Source organism: Schistocerca piceifrons, chromosome 4 (assembly GCF_021461385.2).
Source record: "Schistocerca piceifrons isolate TAMUIC-IGC-003096 chromosome 4, iqSchPice1.1, whole genome shotgun sequence".
Lineage (NCBI taxonomy): Eukaryota > Metazoa > Arthropoda > Insecta > Orthoptera > Acrididae > Schistocerca > Schistocerca piceifrons.
In genome coordinates, this window is record NC_060141.1 from 497,190,549 (window position 1) to 497,199,066 (window position 8,518).

At 41.2% G+C, this 8,518-nt stretch overlaps 1 non-coding gene across 1 annotated transcript; it reads left to right on the forward strand.

Annotated features, from left to right (window-relative positions):
- Positions 1–7,904: 7,904 nt before the first annotated feature.
- Trnas-cga lies at positions 7,905–7,979 on the forward strand. The gene has a single exon. It is a non-coding gene; the product is annotated as a tRNA-Ser (tRNA).
- The last annotated feature ends 539 nt before the right edge of the window (positions 7,980–8,518 follow it).

The window sequence follows — 8,518 nt, forward strand, 5'->3', positions numbered from 1 at the left end:
TGCTTTCCATTTCAAGTTGTCTTGTAGATGAAGTCCAAGAAATTTGGTACTGGCTGTTCTGGCAATTGTCTGTCTGTATAGCTCTAGATTGGGTGATATCAGATTTTTTGTTTGTGCTGCATGTATATCCATAGCTACAGTTTTTTCAGAGTTTATTATTAAGTCATTGTCATTGAAGTAACATGTTTGCCTGTTAGTGGCTTCTTTTATGTTTTTTACAAGAGTTTCTTCTGAGTTTCCTGTAATTAGAACACTCATATCATCAGAAAATTGAAATATTTTAATGCTGTCATTGCTTATGTTTAGGTCATTTACATAGAGTAAGAACAGAACAGGACCCATTACTGATCCTTGTGGCACTCCATGTTTAACAGTCAGTAGCTTGGAATTATAAACAGTCAGTAGCTTGGAATTATATTCCTAATGACATTTTCCCTTTCTTGATCTATTTCCACATATTGTTCCCTGTTTTTAAGATAAGAGCTGAGCCAGTTGTTAGCTGTTCCCTAATGCCAAGATTTTCTAGCTTGTGTAGCAATTTGTCATGATTAATGGTGTCAAATGCCTTTGACAAATCTAAAAATATGCCCATGGTAAGTTTTTTGTTGTCTAATGCTATCAGTGTCTCTAATAGAAAGGAATGAACTGCAGATTCGGTTGAGCGGTTTGCTCTAAATCCATGTTGAGATTCTGACAGAATGCCTCTAAGAAGTCTGTTAGCCTCTTATTGAAAAGCCTTTCTAATATTTTTGAGAAAACAGACAGAAGTGCCAGTGGTGTGTAGTTGGAAATATCATCTTTGTTTCCTTTCTTGTATAATGGCTTTACTTTTGTTATTTCCAGACATGAAGGAAAAGTTCCTGTAGGAAAAGATAGGTTACAAAGGTGGGTTAAGGGCTCAGTAGTTAAGTCCCCACACTCCTTTATAATGAAATCAGGTACATCATCTACACCTGCAGAGTATTTCATTTTGAGACATTTTATTGCAACCTGTACTACTTCTACATTTGTTGGATACAGAAACATTGATCTGCTTGAGACTTTTTTCCCTGTTTCTGTATGCTGTTTTCTATTGGAAGTCTGTTGTAGTAGTTTCTCTGTTACATTTATAAAATAGTTATTACACATATTAGCTTCTTCCTGTGGGTTATTAATGTTTTCCATGCCAGCGTTTAATACTATATTATTAACTCTACTTTTGTAAGATTTTGTTTCCTTTTTTACAACTTGCCAGATTACTTTGGTTCTGTTTGAAGCATCTTCTATGTATTTGTCATTGTCTCGTTTCTTTGCCTCCTTTATTATTTTATTTAAGATAGATTGATATTTTTTAAAGTAACTATCAAACTCCTGAGTTGTGTTGTAGCTTCTTGCAATATTGTGAAGGTACCGTTTTCTAGCACAAGATTTCCTTATACCACTTTGTGCCAGTGTTGTGTCAATAAACGGTAGAATGGTGACATATTATTTTGTTATTCTTGGTTATAACACAAAAAATGGTGACGGCCAGCAACCATCTACATTGGAAGCTCTACTCACACAACTTATACATCAGCAGGACGAGAATCAGAAGCTGCTACAGAACACCTTCCAACCACTTTTTTAAGGCTTACTATCCATGCAAGCAACTCAGCAAGTCCTGGCTTTTCCCTCCTTTGATGAGGGTTTAGAAGATTGGAAAGCCTATGAATCAAGATTACTGCAGAATTTCCACAGCCTCATGAAATCTTTGTTTTTGTCTTGGTCAAAACGTGAGATTTACCAGCTATTGTGCAAACTGACCTTCAGAACACACCTTACCTGTGGCATACCCATGTTATTTCCTCATGGATATCACTTTACCAATGCAAGAAACAGCCAAACTAGTCTCATAGAGAATGGGCTGCTAAGTTGCAAGCTATAGGGCGAAAAATACCATTTTGTTACCCCTAAAAGTAAGGAGTCCTATGCAGAAGAAATGATCATGGACATGATCATCAAGGGTATTCCCGACAGAGATTTCCAGCATGAGGCACTTCAAATTGAAGACCGATCGGTAGACAAAATTTTGAACTTAACACAAAGCTTCAAAGTGACCTGAGCAGCAGGCAAGAAAGAAGAGTTGTGGATCAACATTGCAGCCATTAATGTAGACACATCTGAGCTAGCAGGCAATGGCCACACTAGTGGCGAATTGGTCATAGCAACACTACAGGTGGGATACCGTAGCATTAACCAACATCCTCCACCCAGCTTGAGCCAATCAAACCGGTCTTGGGTACTGAAATTATTGCTGTCTTGTCTGGATTGTTTTAAAAAGCATTGACATGAAGACTGTCCTGACAGGTGGGCCTATTGCCAACACTGTTCTTCCATTGGCCATTTAGCTTCTGTATGTCATAAGTCCTGTCAGGCAAGACAGTCTCCTGCCCAACATATGGATGTTAATCTGGTAGCCAAGATAGACCATCAAGATACCTCCAATAAGCTTTTTGTAGAAGTGCAAATTGCAGAGAAACCAGTTTGATTACAAGCAGACACCAGTGCAGCTGTGAGTATTCTGAATTACAGTATCTATTTGAAACTTGGAGCTTCTCCCTTGCAAGAAACAAAGAGATATCTAATAGCATACGGTAAACATATCATGCCAGTATGCAATCAAGTTCAACTGCCAGTGACATATCGTAATGTCACCCCCTACATTATCTTCTTAGTTGTTAACAGTGATTCCACTGAGAACTTGTCTGTGCTGGATCCTTTTCTGACATTTGGACTTTTTAATAGATGATTCAGTGAATTAGGTATCTGAAGATGTTCCATACTTGGACTTAGAGACACTTTGCCAGGATTATGAGGACCTGTTCACCCCGGTACTTGGCACCTTAAAGGATTTTGAGACGCACATTGCAGTGAAACATAATGCATGGCCTTGGTACTTTTGGGCCCAAGCCATTCTGTTAGCTCTCAGAATACAAGTAAAGGAAGAATTGGATCACTTAACTGCAACTGGAGTTCTAGAACCTATTCCATCTAGTCGGTGGGCTATCCCATTAGTCATAGTGCGAAAGTCTTGGGGAAGATCTGCCTGTGCAGCGATTTTAAAGTAACTGTCAATGCCCAATCAGAGGTTGAGACATATCCTTTCCCTAAGCCAGAAGAATTACTGCCAAAATTAAATCATGGAAACTTCTTCTCTAAAATAGATGTAGTGGATGCATGCCTCAACTTCTTCTTAATGCAGAATCTCAACAGTTTCTTACACTTAACACACCACTTAGGCTTTATCATTTGATACACTTACTGTTTGGTATAGCAAGTGCCCCTGCCATTTTTCGATGATTGCATTAACAATTTAAATGACATCATTGTAATAGGGAGAACCAAGGAGGAACACCTCCACGATCTTAAATGTTTATTCAGCGTCTTAAGGAAGGCCGGGCTAAAACACAGGAAAGAAATTTTTTTCCAGCTGGAGATTGAGCACTTCAGCCACATCATTTCCAGCTCACGTATTCATCCACTGCAAAACATGTTGAAGCCATGATCAAACTTTCCAGACTAACAATGCTTAAGCAATTTTGTTCATTTCTGGGGAAGATATTGTATTACTGAAAATTCTTATCCACAAAAACAACAGAAACCGCCCCCTTGTCCCAGTTATGCAAAAAATGGATGCATCTCCAGTGAACACCAGCTTGTGAGCGCACCTTCCACAGGTTGAATTCCCAGTTATTGATAGCCCCATGGCTCACACATTTTATTCAACAAAGCAGATAGTTATTGCAATGGGACGCATCTGATACAGGGAAATGTATGGTTCTGGGCACCCTGTAGCCTATAGATCGAAAACATTGACTGACATGCAACGCTGGTACTCCCAAGTAGAAAAAGAAGCACTGGCCATGATCTTCACATTACAGAAATTCCTCGTTTTTGTTTATGGCACAAAGTTTCACCTTGCTGATCTCCTTATTCAGTCCAGCAGCAAAGACTCAAGACAGGACTGCTCACTGCCTACAGCACTGGGCTTTATTTTTGGCATGTTACCAATATGAGATTCACTTCCGCAACAGGACTGTGCACGCCAAAGCTGATGCCCTCTCTCGCCTTCCATGAGGCCCACTCCTGAGTTCAACAATGAAGAAATGCTGTTTTCACATTGATGAAGAAGCAGAAGCCACCTCTCATTCTTTTCTCATTACCAGCTCGTGGGTCACAGAGGCAACTGTTAATGACAAGGTACTCCAACAAGTCTGGAGTCACATATCTCATGGATGGCCCACACAACAACCTCCCAAGGCTTCCATGGCATTCCATCAGTTCTTTAATACCCGCCATCAGCTCATGTTGATCAGTGGAGGAATTCTACTCATTTCCGATGAGGAACACCCCCGAGTAGTCATTCCTTATTCTTTATGTCAGCATATCCTGCAACTATTGCACCAAGGTCATGGGGTATCCTGAACTAAAATCCTGGGCATGAGCCAGGAGATTGAATGTCTCACCCTAATGTGTCCATCCTGCCAAAACCCACAGGCAACCCCACGACTTTCATTTGCTTCATAGCTACCATGTGCTTGCCCTTGGGAGCAGGTACACATTTGTTTTGTTGGGCCTATGTTTAAAACCATGTACTTGATGCTTACTCCGGATTTCCGTACATTGCCCGATGCAGTGCCACGTCAACACCAACACCACCACAGTCTTAGAAAAGGTCTGCCGGAAGTGCTTGTAACTGACAACAGTCAACAATTCCATAGTGAGGGATTTCGTGCTTTTTGTGCCCAGAATGGCATTCGCCACATTTTAATGCCCCCCCCTTCCATCCACAATCTAGTGGAGAGGCCGAGAGGATGGTCCGCACTTTCAAAACTCAGATGAAGAAATACCTCCAGGATCACTCCCCTGAAGCAACACTTAACTTTTTTTTTTTTTTTTTGAGCAGTTACAGGTCCACATCCATCAGAGACAAAAGTTCAGCAGAACTACTTCTCCACAGACGGCAGCCCTGGATCCTCTTGAGCTTGCTCATGCCGACGCCATGGCCAGCACCACTACTGCCTGCTTCCAAGTTCCACCTTGGCACATTGGTGTGGGCAAAAGAGTTCAGCCAGCAACCGGCCTAGATCCAGGAACAATTGTCCAGCACGAGGGCCAGAAGGTCTTCAGAGTGCAGCTTCCGAACCAGGAGGTTCTGTGACATGCCAATCATCATCATCGTCACTGACTAGTTACTCATTCATCAGTTTTTTCTATCCCCCTTTCTGCTCCATCATTATCGGTCCCCTGTTTCCTATCCTACCTCAAGCCACCCAGCCAGTGTAACACGTGCCTTTTGCCCACAGCCAGCTGACCGACACCACTCCCCAACAAGAGCCCAGCCCCAGAGGCTGCCTTTCCTGGGCTACAAGATGTCGCATGGTCTCCAACCACGAGTAATTTCAGATGAAGATGGAGACATGTCTCTGGCTTATCCTGCTCCACTGCTGAGGTCCACACCATACAACCTTCACCCCCAGACAGGGTGTTTTCGTCTGTATGTTCCCGTTCCCTGAGTCACCAACTACACTGAGGACTCAGAGGAGGACCCCATGGAGGTGGCGTTCATTCGCAGCAGATGCTTCCCTGCTTTCCCAAGGGGGAAGGGGTGTGGTATTAAATCTCTGCACTGAGCAGCGGTATGTTATTACTTGCAGCCGAGAAATGCATCATTGGCCACACTTCTCCATGCGCAGCCTGCTGCTAGCATTGTGGGGTGCTTTCACGCTTGCATGTTTCAAACCACGGTGATTGGCTGTCCACAACATTCAGCAGTTGGCTGTCCAGAAAATACAGCGACCCCTGCCTCTGGCTTGATTAACTTTGGAGTCTTATTGAACACTGCTACTGATGACTACAAGCCAGTTGTCATCATGCTGTGTTCTACTCCAGAACTATGAACTTCTACGCTGCGGTGGATGTGCTGTGGGATGTTAATTTGGGTGCGCTCTGGACTTAGAATGTAAATGCTATATTGGAACTTGGACTTCAACTTTTACTAAGCTTAGTATGGTAGTGGACATGTGATTTCCACTGGAATTCTGCATTTCATTGACCTTCCTGGACAGTGGTGTGACCACTATCAACTTATATAATTTCCACGAAGTGTAATCTGCATCTTGGCACTTGGTTACAGGCTAATTTTGTATTAGAGTTTTGTCAACTAACTGTAGATCGATGATATATTTATTTTGTTATTCCTATTTATAACATATGGAAGTGAAACCTGGACATTAAACAGTTTAGACAAGAAGAGAATAGAAGCTTTAAAAATGTGGTGCTACAGAAGAATGCTGAATGTTAGATGGATAGATCATGTAACTAAGAGGAGCTACTGAATAGAATTGGGAAGACGAGGAATTGTGGCACAATTTGACTAGAAGAAGGGATCAGCTGGTAGGACGCACTGTGAGGCACCAAGGGATCAACCATTTAGTATTGGAGGGAAGCGTGGAGGGTAAAAATCAGAGGGAGACCAAGAGATGAATACACTAAGCAGATTCAGAAAAATGTAGGTTGCTGTAGTTTCTTGGAGATAAAGAAGCTTGCACTAGATAGAGTAGCATGGAGAGCTGCATCAAACCAGTCTTTGGACTGAAGACTACAACAATAACAACAAGAACTTGTCATGCACTTCATGATTTTATCTTCAAATAATTTTTAACTAGTTTATATTGCATTTTCAAAAGATACAAGAGTGAATTTTTCATAGTAACTGTAATTGAAAAGAGGTTGTCAAGAAATGCGAAAGTGAGAATAACTATTCTGCAATATTTAGTGGTCACTCATAAGTACAAAGTAAATTTTCCATTTTTAACAGTCTTGAATGATGGAGAATCAATAGTTGAAAGTTAACAGCAAGTATAAAAGCTACACATGCACTATATGCATGACGGACATGAAGCTCATTTTCTGGGAAGAGTAGTTTGAGACACCAGCAACAGGAAGTTTGTCCAGCAGTGACTGGCACATGATGTTTGCAGGCAGCAGTTCAACATTTTGGGGGCAGCTGGCAGCCAGCGATGATCGAGGGTGTGCAATGTCTACATAAAGGTGGCATTCACAGCCTATACAAGATCTAATTGGGGTTCATGTTACTAAAACCCTGTGGTTTCTCTTTCAATAAAATACCTTTTATTGTGCAGTAGATTTTCAATTTATACAGTATCCTTGTTAGATGAATTCCAATTTCTACTGTTAACTTGTTAGACACTTTCAGTTTGGAAAGCAAACTTGTTCAGTGAATTTCAATGGTTTAAGAATCACGTAGGTCAGAGATACATATTTTGTTTACTATTAGCACCTTTCTAATAACATCAATACTACTTCTGTGACTTTTTAAATTATTATTTGTGAAGAGATTGATGACCGTGGTGCTCATAAAGGGAAATAAGGCCTTAAAATCAATTATCCAGGCATTTTACACCTATTATCAGAAATGAACTTAACATTTTCTAAAATAGACAACATATTTTCCAAATTGGAGGAAAAATTTTCTCAGATGGGCAGAAAACTTCTTAATCTAGGATGAGATTTTCACTCTGCAGCGGAGTGTGCGCTGATATGAAACTTCCTGGCAGATTAAAACTGTGTGCCCGACCGAGACTCGAACTCAGGACCTTTGCCTTTCGCGGGCAAGTGCTCTACCAACTGAGCTACCGAAGCACGACTCACGCCCGGTACTCACAGCTTTCCTTCTGCCAGTACCTTGTCTCCTACCTTCCAATCTTTACAGAAGCTCTCCTGCGAACCTTGCAGAACTAGCACTCCTGAAAGAAAGGATATTGCGGAGACATGGCTTAGCCACAGGAGAGCTTCTGTAAAGATTGGAAGGTAGGAGACGAGGTACTGGCAGAAGTAAAGCTGTGAGTACTGGGCGTGAGTCGTGCTTCGGTAGCTCAGTTGGTAGAGCACTTGCCCGCGAAAGGCAAAGGTCCCGAGTTCGAGTCTCGGTCGAGCACACAGTTTTAATCTGCCAGGAAGTTTCTTAATCTAGGTTCTAGTTAAATGGGAGAATGAACAAACTAGAAAAGAGAACGGAGTTAAGATTGAAACGAACAGGATTTAGTTGCTCACCTAGAGTTGATGGAAGGGAAGTTAATCAGCAGAGTTCAGCATTTACATATGATTAAATCTGTACAGGATATTCTGGCAATAAAGTGGAAATATTAGAAAAGGAAGGCAATTTAGAACAAGTCATGAATAAGAGTGTCGAAACATTTATAGTATTTAGAAATAAAATGGAAGAACAACTGGAGAAAAAACTGTGAGGATGTTTTGATAAGTCTGGTAAAAAAGCAAGGAAAAGATGTTTGTTTCATAAACAACTCACCTTACTTCTCTACATAGCCTCCTTTAGGGGATATACACTTGGTCCAGTAATCCTCCAACTTTTTCATCCAATCGGAAGAATAGGTTCTGTCAGACTGCAAAGACTCATTGAATGATACTATTAATTCCTCATTTGATGAAACTTTCTTCTCTGCTAGCCCAAGTTTGT